Below are 15,358 nucleotides of genomic sequence, written 5' to 3'. Positions count from 1 at the left end.
TGTTAAAAAAACAAGGCCATAGATCAGTTGCTTTTCTAAACATCCTGCTTCCCTGCACAACTGTTTCTGTGCATGTTTACTTCGAGATTCCTTTACGGAAACAAAGCTATTCCTCTGTGTCGCTTTGATTCAGGGAGGTAGGATCTAATTGTTTCTTTGGAGAGCCATCCTGAAAGCTTCCAAGGTGGGAAGGTGGCGGGAGCTATTTTTAACATTCCTGGTCTCTTAATAGCTGGCTGTGCAGTCAGGCGAAGCTACTCGTTTTGTACTGAAAAGCTGATGGCAGGGAGAGAACCCACCAGCCTCGGCTCCTGCCCTCGGGGGATCAGAGCAGCTGGGCTGGGGCTGCAGAGATGCAGGGCCTAATATTAGCACTCTGAAGCAAGAAATAAATAGCAGGAATCTGTGGGCCATCTAGACATTCAACCTCAGAGGCATCCAATTTCAAAGTCAGAAGGCAGGAATTATTTAACAGAAAAAAAGTAGTGAGATCTGCTGGCAGGGGAAAAACAAACACATCTGAACAAATGCAAACATGATTTAAAAACCAAGGGCAAAGGAAGGAAGACATAGAAGGCCCATCTGTGAAAGGCAGTCAATAAAATGTAATTAAAATCGGAATATGCAATAGACAGAAAAGCATGGAAGAAAGCTGACATCCAGCAAAATCAGGAAAAATTAATCTCAAAGTTAGAAAGTAACCAGATCGAATTAGCACACATAGGTAAGAGGCACAGTGGAAAGGACAGTGGCTTGCACAGTCAAAGGTCAGGGACGGCCATACAAAGCTCAGCTGAGTAGCACATCAAAGGACTGACTTTGACCTTCTCGTCCCCCTTGAGTGAAATATGGAAAATGTCAATACATGGCTTCCAGGGTGGTTGTAATGACCGAATGAGACCCACTCTGAGCAGCATGGGCGTTGCTATCAATCTACATAGCTTGCACCGTGCCCGATTACATCGCAGATGGCTCAGTGTTTTTGAATGAATGGCTAATTTACGGATTTTAACACTGCCAAGCAATAAGCCAATATTATTGGATCTCTCAGTTTTTAAAAGGCAGTTTAGACCAGCAGTTCTCCAAGTGTGGTCCCTAGACCAGAGGCATCAGCATCATCTGGGAACTCGCTACAAATGTAAATTCACCAGCATCATCCCAGACCTACAGAATCAGAGACTCTTGGGAGGGGGTGGGGCGAGCGGAGGGCAGAATACAAGCTACAATCTGGGCCTTAAGAAGCCCTCCAGGTGATTCTGATTCAAGGTGCATGCTACAGTCTGAGAACCACTGGTCCAGGAAACTAGCAGCAATTTTTAAAATATCAAATATTAATATTATTCATTTAAGAGTTACACATGTGACAGATTACAAAAGAAAAAGACCGAGGAGTGAAAGTCAAATATTGCATGAAAAAGCCTTTACTGACTCCACTGCGGGCACATGTTTTTTTCTTTCTGTGACCGGGAGCCCCCAGGCTTGATGATCGTGCCTGTCACTGCATTGTTTCCAGATCTGCTTTCCTATTATTTAAGAGCAGGTGTTGGGGATTTGTGTCCCCCAACCCCTACCACACAGCCAGGGACTCTGGAAGTACTCATTATAAAGTAATTAATGACTACATAGCACCATGCATCGCTATTTTTAGAATAATCTCTTTCGTTCCATTTTCCTAGAACCCAAATAAGAAACTGCGATATTGGTAGAGGCCAGACTATACGCGACACCTATAGGGTCTAATCTGGTGATTACAAAGTGAGAGAGATTTCAAGAAATTTCCTTTCATTAAGGATGTCCTGATGACTCTCCAAGAAAAACTGAAACCAAAGGGAGAAAAGTATTACATTAAGAATTTATGCCATGAGACAGACAGGTTAAGGGACTGACTTCAAGATATTTATCAGCTGAATTGTAGGTTTGTATAATAAACCAAGCTATAGGGAAGGTAGGTATTCGTTCTCTGAGAAAGAATTTTTCTATTTATTTTTTTTTTAATTTTTTTTAACATTTATTCATTTTTGAAAGGCAGAGAGAGACAGAGCGCGAATGGGGGAGGGGCAGAGAGAGAGGGAGACAGAATGCGAAGCAGGCTCCAGGCTCTGAGCTGTCAGCACAGAGCCCAACATGGGGCTCGAACTCACGGACCATGAGATCATGACCTGAGCCGAAGTCGGCCGCTTAACCGACTGAGCCACTCAGGCACCCCGAGAAAGAATTTTTGATGAGTGAAAATTCACAGCTGGGGAATCTGAGACACTTTCAGAGGAGTGAAGATGTGTTCCCATGAAGCAAACACACAGCGTGAGCCAAAGCAGGGTCACGGTACCAAACAGACACTCTCGGATGCACTGGCAGAGGCCCCGGGGAGGACGATGGGGCTGCGGCCTCAAACCCACACGCTGCGGAGCTGGGTTACCAAAGCAGCATCCGTGAAGGTTTCTGATTGGAGGGCAGACGTGGGGAAGGCGTGTCCGAGACCGGTCGCTTCCTGTTCTCACCCACTTCAATTTAGGGGGAGGGCTTAACTCTCGTCCCTTCCTCGGGCATAGGCACTGTGGATGGGCAAAACGGGGGCAGGGTGGGGGGGCACGGGCCCAGCCTCTGGGGAGGCAACAAGGAGGACGAAAGCGCCCATCCGCTGAACTTGTAGTAGCACTGAGAGGCTCAAAGAGGTGCCCTTGGCGCATCCCCCATTCTGTGGCCGTGCGTAGATGTGTGCATGTGCATGTGTGGATGTGTGCGTTCTAACTCCTACAAGGTCGAGTTGTTATTCCATTTCACAAGTGAGAACATTTGGGCTCAAGAGAGCAAGGTCGAGCTGGAGAGTGGCTCAACCTGCAATCGCACCCAGGACCACAGACTCCCAACCCCACATTTCTTTACTCCTCGTGTGTGTTATACTTCCTTTTCATGAGGCTTTTTTATTTTTTTAACATTTATTTTCGAAAGACAGAGACAGAGTGAGCAGGGGAGGGGCAGAGAGAGAGAGAGAGAGAGAGAGAGAGAGAGAGAATACAAAGCAGGCTCCAGGCTCTGAGCTGTCAGCACACAGCCCGACACGGGGCTCGAACCCACAAATCACGAGATCATGACCTGAGCTGAAGTCAGGCACTTAACCGACTGAGCCACCCAGGCGCCAAGGCCAGCACGGAGGCAAGGAAGAGCGGGCAGGGAGCGGGTCTTAGCAGAGGAGAAAAGGACCTTCTGAGGGTCTCACGTGGTCCACAGTGGCTCCCTAGACAGGGGCGACACAGAGGAGCCGAGGCCAAGTCACTTGCCGGGGAAGCAGCAGTGGGGCACAGGGCAGGGCGCGGAACCGGCGGCTCGACAAGAATGGCAGCAGGGACAGCAGCCGACATTTGCTGGGTGAACACGGCACAGGCACCGTGTTCCCTAAACCTCACGGCACCCCTGGAGTGCGGTGCCGTGGATTCCGTCAGCCTTGCCAGGTCACGGACAGGAAGCTGGACCCAGCGCGATGAAGCGATTTCCCTCAAGTCCCAGGGGAAATGAGGCTTCTGGAAGCAGGGCGGGGGGACCGTGGAGAGGGCGGACTGCCTTATCGCAATCATTCAGGCAGAAGGAGACGACAGCCTGGATCAGGGCATGGGGGATGGGAGGGGAAGAGCTGGGGCAGGTGGGAAATCGCTGTAAATCGAGCAAACCTGGTGACTGGTCCAAAGGTAAGACGAGGGGCTTCCAGGCTGAGTGACAAGGGTAGTGATGGCACCGTTGATAGAAACCAGAGCTCTGGAAAAGGTCAGGCTTGAAAGTGTGTGAGAGGCAGAGGGAGGGGGGCCCCGCAGGTCTGGGGTCGAGTCCAAGGAGGACATGAGCCGTTAGCGGCGCCTTGGTCCCAATTCCACTGGGGGTGCTGGAGCGGAGGCGACAGGCTGGAAGGAAGGGTCTGGAAGCCAGACACTTAGAGGCGACAGCTGAGAATGAGTGATTGCTGCCGAAGGCAGAGGGAGGTGGCAGCAGAGGGGCAAGAGGGTGGCTCCTGAGAGAGAAAGGGGAAAGGAAGGAGGGGAGGAGGGTTGGACCGGTTTCAGGAGAACAGACACCACGCAAGCCAGGCGAGAAACGCTTCTAAGGGGATGAGGACAAAGAAAGAGCCCTGGAAATTAGTGGGGAGGACACCACCAATAACCTTGGGGAGAAGCTTCATGATGTAAAGAGAAAGGAAGTGTAACTAAATGGGCAGGAAATCACAACATGGCCACAGATGGAGGTGTGGCAGTGATGAAGAAGATGAGGGGAGAGAGAAGGGGGGGAGGGGAGGGGAGGGGGGAGGGGGAGGGGAGGAAGAGATCAACATATGGAAGCAGCAGCAGGCACTTCCTAAATTTCTGCCTGTTAAGGGGCTGGATTTAAGATGAGACCTCGGCACCGCTGCTGATGAGACGCCAAGGATGAAGTTAGAAGAGGAAGGACGGCAGAGACAGAGAGACCGAAGAGGGCGGAAGCATAAGACCCTGGAGGAGGAGCGAAGGGAGATGGTAACCAGGGTAGGGTTCACAGTAGCACCATTCGCCACCACCAAACGGTGGAAACAACCCAAGTGTGCGCCAGTGGGTGAACAGATAAACACGAGGAGGAGGAGGGTGAACAGAAAAACAGACAATGGGACATTATTCAGGCAGAAAAAGGAATGAAGCTACTTGCTACGACATGGATGAACCTTGAAAAGCCAGACACGAGGGGCCGCATAGCAAATAATTCAACTTACATGAAATGTCCAGGATGGGCAAGTCTATGGAGACCGGAAGTAGATCGGTGGTGGCCGTGGGCTGGGGGGAGGAGGTGGCAGAATCGGGGGGCAGCAGGCAAAGGGGAGAGGGCTGTTTTCTGGGGACACGACCGTGTTCTAAAATGGACTGTTGCAACTCTGTAAATATTCTGAACATCACTGAATTGTACCCTTCGGCGGGGTGTGGATCGTATCTCAATGAAGCTGTTGTTAATGAAAACCTCTGGAGCCTTCCACATCTCCCCACGGCCACTCACACCCCCCACACACACCCCCAGCAAGTGTTACCAGCAACACCATCACCATGTCCCAGACCCAAACTTCCACCGCTGACGGTACCACGGTGCTCCAGTCGCCGTTCTCTCTTGCCTGGAGAGTAGTCTCCCAATTTCCCCTCCCTATGTTTCTTCTTCACCAGGTTTCAGAGTGACCCTTTCAAGAGAGAAGTCAGATGGCTTGCCCTAGTTCACACTAGGGCTGTCGCTTTCACGATAGAATCCCTGTCCTTCCTCCGTGGCCCAGTCCAGCTTCCTTCCCAGCACCAAGTCTCATCATTGGCTCTTAGACACTGTGCACGTACTCCTGCCTCAGGACCTTTGCATGTGCCATTCCCTCTGCCTGGATGCTATGCCCCCCAACAGTCACATCGTTCCCAAGCTCACAAGCTCATTGTATTCAGGTCTCTACACAAGCAGTTTCCCTTCAGAGAAGCCTCACCTGATCACCCTCATGCTCCCATTTCTTTTGATCTCTTCACCTGTTTAATTTTTCTTCATTGCACCTATCACTTCCTGACCCTCTCCCTTAACTACATACACACACACACACACACACACACACACACACACCAAGAAACACACATGCTCACATTGTTGATTCCTCTCCCTCACTACAATGCAGCCTCCATGAGCATGAGGACATTACTGTTTCATAGATGTAGTCCTGGCACCTGGCAAATTCCTGGCACGTAGGAGATACTTGATAAGCAATTGTTGAATGAATGAGTGAGCCTCACTATTTTAAAGGTAAGGACACCCGAGAGCTGAAAGGTTGGGAGGGTCACGCAAGGTCATTTAACTAGTAAATGGAAGGCGCTGGATTGAAACCCTGAGCAGCAGGTTACAGTTTGGTTTGTCCCCCGGTCCCAGCTGGCACCATCTCTTGTCCTGCGAGTGGGTGAAGAGCCATCATGGTCATGCATTCGCAGCCCATCGGAGAGGGCCATGCCCTCTGCCCTGTTCGTAACTGATGGAAAATTCACAAACCCGTGAACATGTTGCAGTGAAATGTACTCTGACCCAAAGATGGACACAGAGTGGAGAGGCCTGAAATCCTGTCTCCCACAAGCTTGCAGACCTTGGTCAAGTCCTTCAGTCTCCTGGGGTCACCCCTGCTCTCCCTGCCCCACGACCAGAGACGAGCTCTGAGGTGCCCTCCGCTCGGAACCTCTGAACTAAGCCACGTGCAAAAACCCGCATTCACCTGCCCACACACTCACTTCCTGAGCTGAGTGAGGCTGGGTGTGAGGACCTACAGCCCATCCTACTCAGGGCTTGTCTCCAGGAGGAGGTGACCTGCTTCTGACTCACCAGTCAAAGGCATCTGAACACCTATCTGAGTGACACTGAGTAGAGCTGGGACGGGAACACATGAGATGTTCTCTGTGCCTTGGAAATGCCAAGCTTTTAAAAAAAAAATAGGCTGAAATCACCAATAAGCTGGAACAATGAAGGGCTCTGAAGTTGAAAAATGCTTTGTGCAAAATGCTAATAATATTTCGGCAGTGGCAGTTTGGAACATGCATCGCAGCTATTCTTTTCAGAAAAAGAAATAGCTCCTCTGAGGAAAAATTGTATTCTCAATATTAGAAGGCTTTTCTAAAATAAATCCTGATTAAGGAAGTTAAATTTGAATTTAATCAGGCATTCCACATTCACTAATGTGCAAGGCATGGGGTTTGACACTGACAGGGGATGGAGAAATCAAGAATTTCAGGCCAGCCACAATCTGGTGGGGCAGGTGAAAAACACATATGCTACACAGAGAAGCCCGATGAAGAGAGACAAGAAAATTGAGTCCCTACTGCGTATGTGTGCGCCTCATATAGAATTTCATCTCGTTCTGTTCATTCATTCATTCATTCAACAGATCTTTACTGAGCCCTACTGTGTGCCAGGCCCTGGGCTAGATACTGGAGATACAAGTCCACAGAACAGACCAAGAGCTCACATTCTCATTTGGTATTCGTAAGTCATGATGAGGGTTGCCGTAATCTTGCAGTCAGAGAAGCAGACCCAGAAAGGTGTGTGACTTGCCCAAAGAGTCCCACTAGAAAATGGTAAGGACACAGAAGGATTTGCAGTGCTGGCTCTGGAACTGTAGTCCAGTGGGATGGGTAGGGGTCTAGTCCACAGCGCAGATGAGTGGTGTCTAGTCCACAGGGTAGATGGGTGGGGGTCTAGTCCACAGGGCAGATGGGTAGGGGTCTAGACCACTGACAGGTAGGAGTCTAGACCACAGAGCAGATGGGGGGGATCTAGTCCACAGGGCAGATGGGTGGGTGTCTAGTCCACACAGTAGATGGTTAGGGGTCTAGTCCACTGACAGGTAGGAGTCTAGACCACAGAGCAGATGGGTAGGGGTCTAGTCCACAGGGAAGATGGGTGGGGGTCTAGTCTACAGGGCAGATGGGTAGGGGTCTAGTCCACAGGGTAGATGGGTGGGGGTCTAGTCCATAGGGTAGATGGGTGGGGGTCTAGTCCACATGATAGATGGGTAGGGGTCTAGTCCACAGGGCAGATGGGTGGAGGTCTAGTCCACAGGGTAGACGGGTAGGGGTCTAGTCCACAGGGTAGATGGGTGGGGGTCTAGTCCACAGGGTAGATGGGTAGGGGTCTAGTCCACAGGGTAGAGGCATAGGGATCTATACCACTGATGGGTAGGAGTCTAGACCACAGGGCTGATGGGTAGGAGTCTAGACCACAGGGCAGATGGGTTGGAGTCTAGACCACAGGGAAGATGGGTAGGGGTCTAGTCCACAAGGTAGATGGGCAGGGGTCTAGTCCACAGGGCAGATGGGTGGGGGTCTAGATCACAAGGCTGACTCTAGCACCTGGGGCTCATGTAACCTCAGGAAACAAGGAGGGTCTCCAGGAAGCTTATTCTGGACCAGACAGTATGACACTGGAGCTAGATGGGAAACAAACAGGGAAAACAGCCCACATTTCAGGTCTAATTGGCTGGGATTTATGATTGCAATCTGGGCATTCTGCCTCCAGAGCCTGTGCTCTTAAATAGTATGCTATAATTTTAAAAAAGAAGAGCCCCTTCTGGTTCTGTCCTTCACATGAGTTTGCCACTTATTAATTCTCACATCTGGCCCAAATCCTGTTCACCTCATCATGGCCAACCACTGTCACTGGGGGAGTTCACAGCCTCTTTGTCACAAGAAAACCAAGTGGCCGCAACTATTTCTAAATATGGTGCTGTCCTTCAGAGAGTCTGGTAACTTCTGGCACCTCCCTTGCTTCTGTCCCTGTATGTGTTCTCTTAGGTCTCAGAGCTTCTGATGAAATCCACACCACATCAATGTAAACAGAAGGCCACCAAGGGCTTGAACAAACTCTGTTGCCAAAGTCAATAACCTCCTCTTAGGTTCTCCTGAACTATTTGACGTTGTTGACAATCCCCTTCTTTTTGAAAACTATTGCAAGAAAGTTTCAAGAAAAATATCACTCACACTTGATAAAAAAAATCCCCTGCCCCAAATGAAAATTTTATTGGCTATAATCTGTAATTCATTTTACATCATAGACACATGTATATGACATTTATCAATGTATTCCTACTGAAAAAATCATCTCCTGCTTTCAAAAAATTGTAAAAAAATCAAAAGGACAACTAAAGTAGAGTTTATTACTTAATCAACTCTACACCCAATCTGCCATATTCATACATCTCTAACTTACCATGACTCAAAAAAATTATATTTGTATGGACATTTGACATAGAACTGAAAGCAAAATATAAAAATATTGGCAAATTTGGATCTGAGCTTCTTCACTGATAATATTTTCACCAAGAAATGCTCTCCTATCAAGAGGAATAAGCATTCCGTCAAGACAGCAATGTCTCCAAGGAGAGACTTTGTTGGGAGTTTTTGTTCTCTGGTGAGAAGAATCTGGTTCGAATTCATTCATTCATCAAACAAGGTAATTTCTCATGATCAAACGTGCAACAACCAGAGCAAAGCAGGACAAACAGTTTTAAAGGAAAGCAGACTTCATATTCTTTGAGAGTTCTTATGCATTTACCTGGGGCTTCAGAGGTCAATTAATTGATGTTAATTAACCTGTAAATAGTTCTTCCACAAAGAAAATGTATTTTTCCTATAAAAAATAAGTTTCTTGAGGATGTTCAGGACTAAATTAAGTAGAAAACTCATTTTGAGAAACCAGTCCTTTTTCTTTTGACAAAAGTGTGTAATATTGCTTCTCTTAGGAAGACACCTGTTTGACGTGAGGACGCTGAAGGAAATGACATGGGCCTGGGCCACATATCTGTACCAGGAAAGTGCTCAGCAAGATGCTGAAGAACATGGGCTTTGGAGGCAGGCAGAGGGCCTGGGTCAAGTCCCAGCCCCAACAGTTATTGGCATGTGCACCTGGTACAACAGAAACCATGCAAATGTTCACCTCGTCTCCTCTTCCTAGTCAAAGCCTCTGGGGGCTAAATGACTGAATTATGGCAAATGGCATGTGGTGGGGGTGATATGAGATATTTCCAGGTGCTGCTCGCAGAACATCGCACCCAATCAGTTCCCTCTATCCTTCAGCAGTGACTGTGAAGGCCACCTCTTGATGGTGGCACCTTCATGACACAAAGGGACCTGGATCCCTGAGTTGCCACCTGGAGGGAAGGGCCTTCATCAGACTACGACACGGGAGAAATTAACCTTTTCTTGGGAGCCACTGAGGTTTGGCGACTGATATATTATTGCAGCACAATCAAGTGTTACCCTAATATTCTTGGCCAAGTTACAAACTTCCTCATACCTCAGCTTTCTTATCTATAAAATAGGTATAATTAAGACTGCTTAACTCAGAGATTGTTCTAAGAGCAACCTTGGAGAGCACTTAGCATGGGCCTGGCATGTGGTAAACAATAAGCATTAGCTATTTTGTGTGCACACACAGACAAGCATGCAAATACACATTAGCTATCCGTATGCACACGCATGCACACACGCTTGCCTTGACTGCCCTGAAAAGCTCGTGGAGAGGCAGAGCTGGAAGCTAGAAGTGGGAGGGGCTTATCCTGCAAGGAACACGAATTGAGAAGGTAAAGCCCTACTTAAGGAAACAGCAGGAAGAAGTCAGAAAGCAGACAAGCAAAGAGAGAGTGAGGGCACCAGGGTAACATTTCCTAAATCTCATCTAGCTCTGATCAGGATCTGCTCTAGAGCATAGCAGGAATGGAGGCCATGGAGAAGAGACCCACACAGGCCCAGCTCTGTGAAAGGCAAGGAAAGAAAGCTTTGGGGAGTCGGGGAGACCCTGACAGAGGCAGCGCGACTGAGAGACCCCAGCCCGTGCGAGGCCACCTTACGTGAAAGACACGCTATAGATTCAAGGCCAGCAGGGAAGACAGAAATAGCTGCTGGGGTTCTACAACTGCCTTAAACTTGTACAAAACAAGAAAGGGCTCCTCATATGTGGAGGGATTTCCTCACAAGTGGAGAACCCTAAGCAAACCACACGCCTTTCAGGAAGAAGCTCAGAGAACAACACATTCCAAACGCAGGGGAGATTATTTACACTATTTTATAAAGTTGTTTAAACTGTGACCAATGCACAAAGGCATCTATATCCTTAATAAAAATGTGTATTATTTCATGAAAATTGAGAAGTCCTCAATCTGTGATATTCAGGAAACAGGACAACTGTTAGAAATAGCTTATTAGAGGGGCACCTCAGAAGCTCAGTCAGTTAAGCATCTGACTCTTGATTTCGGCTCAGGTCACAATCCCAGGGTCCTGAGATCGAGCTCTGCATCAGGCTCCGCACTGGGGTTGGAGCCTGCTTACGATTCTCCCTCTCCCTCTGCCCCTCCCTCACTTACGCTCTCTAGAAAGGAAGGGGAAGGGAGGGAGGGAGAAAGAGAAAGAAAGAAAGAAAGAAAGAAAGAAAGAAAGAAAGAAAGAAAGAAAGAAAGAAAGAAAGAAAGAAAGAAAGAAAGAAAGACAAAATTTACAATGTGTTGTTATAAGATAGTTTTGTTGTTTTAATGGAAGAAAAAAAAAGATGATCAGTTTATAAATCAAGATCAATTTGCCTGCCATCTACTTGGGTTCCTGATGAACTTACTGGTAATCACCAAACTCCTTGAGTCTATCTAAGTAGAATTATTAAAATTCATATTCTTAAAATGCAACTCCCTAGCCCTATGTCAATTGAGAGTCAGAGTATTTTTTATTGTTATTGCTATTACTGTTATTCGAAGTCCAATTCCCCAATTCCCCAAGGAGAATCCTGTATATCTGTATGTGCCTCATAGCCAAGATATGCTATTAACATGGAAGATGTTAAGTCATCTTAGATAAAGGTGAAATCCTTTTCCCCACTAATAAGTAAAATAATTAGATATGCTTCTGAAAAATTTCAAATCAATGGGTAAATCATCACAGTGCAGAAATGCCTGAGAGTAAGCACAATTAAAAATGTATTAGGCATCCAGTCATTCCTAACTCTGTCAGTAGCTTTGTAGCAGGTGGGACACAATATAAAGTTTCAAATATTTCATATTTACACAAATGGAGTATTTTCAAAGAAGAAGAAAAATAAAATTATAGTAAAAGATGAAATTAGCTCCCTATCTCAACAAACATATACAAAAATAAAATTCATACTAAATAAAGGCTGGCAAAATTGAATTTTTAAATGCTTACTGGAAAATATAGGTTAATATCTTTTAGTTCTCCAGGTAAAGAAATACTTTCTTAAATAGTACATAAAATGTAGTAACTAGAGAAGTGTGCAGAATACAATAAAAATGTCCATTCATCAAAAGACCCCTCAAAGCGAAAAGACAGCTTACGAAGGAGAAAATACTTGCAGTTCATACAGCTGACAAATGGTTAGGATCAAAAAGAAACAAAGGACACTTACCAACCAACAAGAAGAACACACACACACACACACACACACACACACACGAGCAAGAGACAGGAAAACAATATTTCATAGAAAAGACACACACGTGGCTAATAAACATATGAAGAGGAGCTCGGGGTCACTGGTAGCCACAAAATACAGAAACCACAATGAGACACCTTTTCGCACCCATTCAGTCAGCAAATATGAAAACTTCTGATACTACAAAACATTGAAGAGGGTGTGAATTCACAAGACCAATTATGCATCACACGTGGGAGTATATAAGAGCGTGACCACTTTGGGAAACCCTCTGACATGACACCCCCCGCCAAAGTGATCAATTACATAGCCTATATTCCAACAACTGCAGTCCTAGGTATATACCTAAAACAATCTCCAGCACACAGACGACCAAAGATACATACCCAAATGTGCCTGTCGGTCCCGGTCCATAGGGGAATAGGAGAATGGAATTTGATACAGCAGTCCAAAAGAACGAGCTCAAAAATATGGACACATCTCATGAAAAAAGAAAGCACCAGAGAATTACATGCATGATACCATAACATGACTCATGCATGGCACGATTTTTATAAACATGAAAACAATTAAAGTAAAACTAAATTCTTCTATGAAAACATGTAAATAGTCTAACTTTACAAAAAGGAAAACCAAGGACAGATCAACTCAAGATTCAGAGTGATCATTCCCTGCAGATGGGAAGGGGAAGTCCAGGAGTGGGCTAATGAGGAAACTATTTGACTAGTTATGGGGTTGAACTTCTGGTTTTGATGTTGGTTTCACCAGGGATTATTACATTATTAAAATAGCTAAGAAAATATACAAAAGCAGGTTGCAGACAAAATGAGAGAATGTCACCAGCCAAGCATTATGACGGTTCCAATTCTGTGCACATGAGCTCCTTTAATAAAAGGGACAAATGCCCTTTGAGAACAGACTTAGGTAAAATATCAAACTGAAATCATTCCAGTCCAGACAGTGACAAGCTCCACCCACCAACCCTGACTGGGACTATTTATAGAAGGTTCGTTATTTGTTCTAACACGACTTACAAAGCGGAAATTGAAAACATCTTAAAGATCCATCACTAGATGGATTAAAACATGAGGCCATGTTCATATGCTTTCATTAACTCACCTCATCAGCACATTGACAGAGTGCCCACAATTTGTCAGACACTGTGGGACACAGTGATGAGCTAGACCGACTGGGGCCCCACTCCCATGGGGTTAACTCTGGTGGGGAAGACAGGCTATAATCAAAAGATCACACGTGTAAACGTGCCCTGAAAACAGATGAGGGCTGTCAAAGAAAGGAGCCTGGGGTTATGGAAGGGAAAGAGGGAGGGAGAACTAGCTTAAACCATTTAGTGACACTTCCCCGGGGACAGGGGGCATCTGAAACAGAAACTTGGTGGCATTCATCTAGGCGAAAGGAAGGCAGAAGAGGGGCCGCGTAGGAACAAAGAAGCGAGACAGGCCTGCAGCAGAAGGGAGCTCAGGCCGTCAGGGAGATGAAAGGCCAAGGTGGCCAGACCCAGAGCACGGCGGGCAGTGCGGTGAGATGGGGCTGGAAAGGCGGGTGAGCAACAGGTCACAGAGGAGGATGAGGCTGAGGATATGGGTCTATTTCCAAAGAGCAATGGGAAGAAGGGGTTTAAGTAGGAAGGCAACTACATCACATCGGCACTGGAAAATGATCACCTGCCACCATGAGGAGAATGGAAGGTATGGGGACAAAAGCCGGTGCTCACTTTAACAGGATCACTCTGGTTCGGTGTACAGCATGCTCAGGAGAACATGGAGAAGCGGTGGGAGGGACCCCAGTAGCACAGACAAGGGGCAGAGGCAGCTAGCTTAGGGGTAGCGTTAGTGGGGCTGCGGAGAGGGTGGGAGACTTGAGAGGTCTCTAGGCAGTAAAAACGGAGACCACTTGGAGGTAGAAGGGGTGTGGACAGTGAGGGAGAGGGAGGCACCCAGGACGACTTGCAGATACATGTACAGCTGATGGAAACAGATGGGACACTGGAAGCTGAGCAGAGTGGGGCTGGGGCGTGATGAGCTCAACTGTGCAGTGGCTGAGCTTAAGGTGGCCCGGGACATCTCAAGGGGGATGTCAAGTAAGCAGCAGATACGGGGGTCTGGAGGGAGTCTGACCTGGAGACACAAATTTAGGAGACACGCTGTGTGACTGTTGAAATGAATGAGGCAAACCCATATGTAGTGACGTGAAAGGTTGTCTATGATGTACTGGCAAATATACACATACTATAATCACTTTTTTAAAAAAGCGTATAGAAAAATAACCATCTGATGTCAAAGAGAAATATACACACTCACATGTAGATGCGCGCGCGCACACACACACACACACACACACACACACACACACACACACTGGGTCTGGAAAGAATTTATCAGGTTATTTACCTATCCCTGTGATCGATCTTTCGGTTGGAAGAGATGAGTGAAGAACTTTCATGTATTCATATAAACTTTAGCATCGTTCGGTCCCGTTTCGGACAGTGAGCACTTCAATCACTCCAACTGCCCCTTCTCTCTATCCCTCTGGCCTTCCCCAACTCCCACCTCTTCCTGAATCCCCACCCAGGGGCCAATGTTGGCAACAGGACGAGATGGAAAAGGAAAGGTGATGCCAGTTTTGCACATTATCTAATAGTGAAAAAGGAGAAATTTGGGGTTTGCTTTTAAGCTGTATTGAAAGAGCATATCAGAATGTTCACGGTAATGCCATTCCTGCTCCTTGAGGGCTAATAACTGAATTGGCTGAGCAGTTAAGTCAATTGAGATGACTGTGGAACACAGAAGTCTGTGGGCATACTGGCTTCTGTGTTCTCCTACTGGTCACCCATTGTGCTCCAAGGATTCGAAAGTCTCATGTAAAACCCACGAATCCCTCACACTGATCAAAGAACTTTGAAGACCTCCCCCACTGTGGAGAACAGTGTACCAAGAACTCGGCTTAATGAACACACATGAACAAAAGGAAATTAACAAAAACGGGAGGATGAGGTGGCTTTACATAGCACCCCGCACAGTTCATTCTAGATTTTTCTTGTTACTAAGCATAATCACCCAGCACAGTCCCAGTCTACACTCAGTGTGTATTTGCAGGATTGTTTCTGAAATGTCCAGACCTCTCTTTGACCAAGCATATCATTATCCCGGAACAAAAACGGAGGACCGCTAAGACAGAAGCATCCTAATGTCAGAAAGCGAGCCAAGGAACAATAATGTCTATCCCCATGTGGATTTCCTTCTTCCATCCTTCTTCAAATGAAGCACACATCGATAGCATCAAGTGAGATCTTCGAGTTGCCTTGTCTAACAGCTGGACAATGCGTTGCTTACGCGTCCTTAATTAATGTGTATATTCTACAGAGAGATAGGTAGTAACCATTATCTATGGAAAT

General features: G+C 46.8%; 1 protein-coding gene across 1 annotated transcript in view; it reads right to left on the bottom strand.

Moving 5' to 3' along the window:
• Positions 1-15,358, bottom strand: part of DNER (delta/notch like EGF repeat containing) — a 317,674-nt gene that overhangs the window by 100,961 nt on the left and 201,355 nt on the right. The gene's annotated exons all lie outside the window — the stretch shown is intronic.

The sequence above is a fragment of the Lynx rufus genome, unplaced genomic scaffold (genome assembly GCF_022079265.1).
Source record: "Lynx rufus isolate CCGP_SWC_20201006 ecotype Redwood Valley unplaced genomic scaffold, mLynRuf1.p SCAF_2, whole genome shotgun sequence".
Lineage (NCBI taxonomy): Eukaryota > Metazoa > Chordata > Mammalia > Carnivora > Felidae > Lynx > Lynx rufus.
This window is presented reverse-complemented; position numbering and strand designations above follow the sequence as displayed.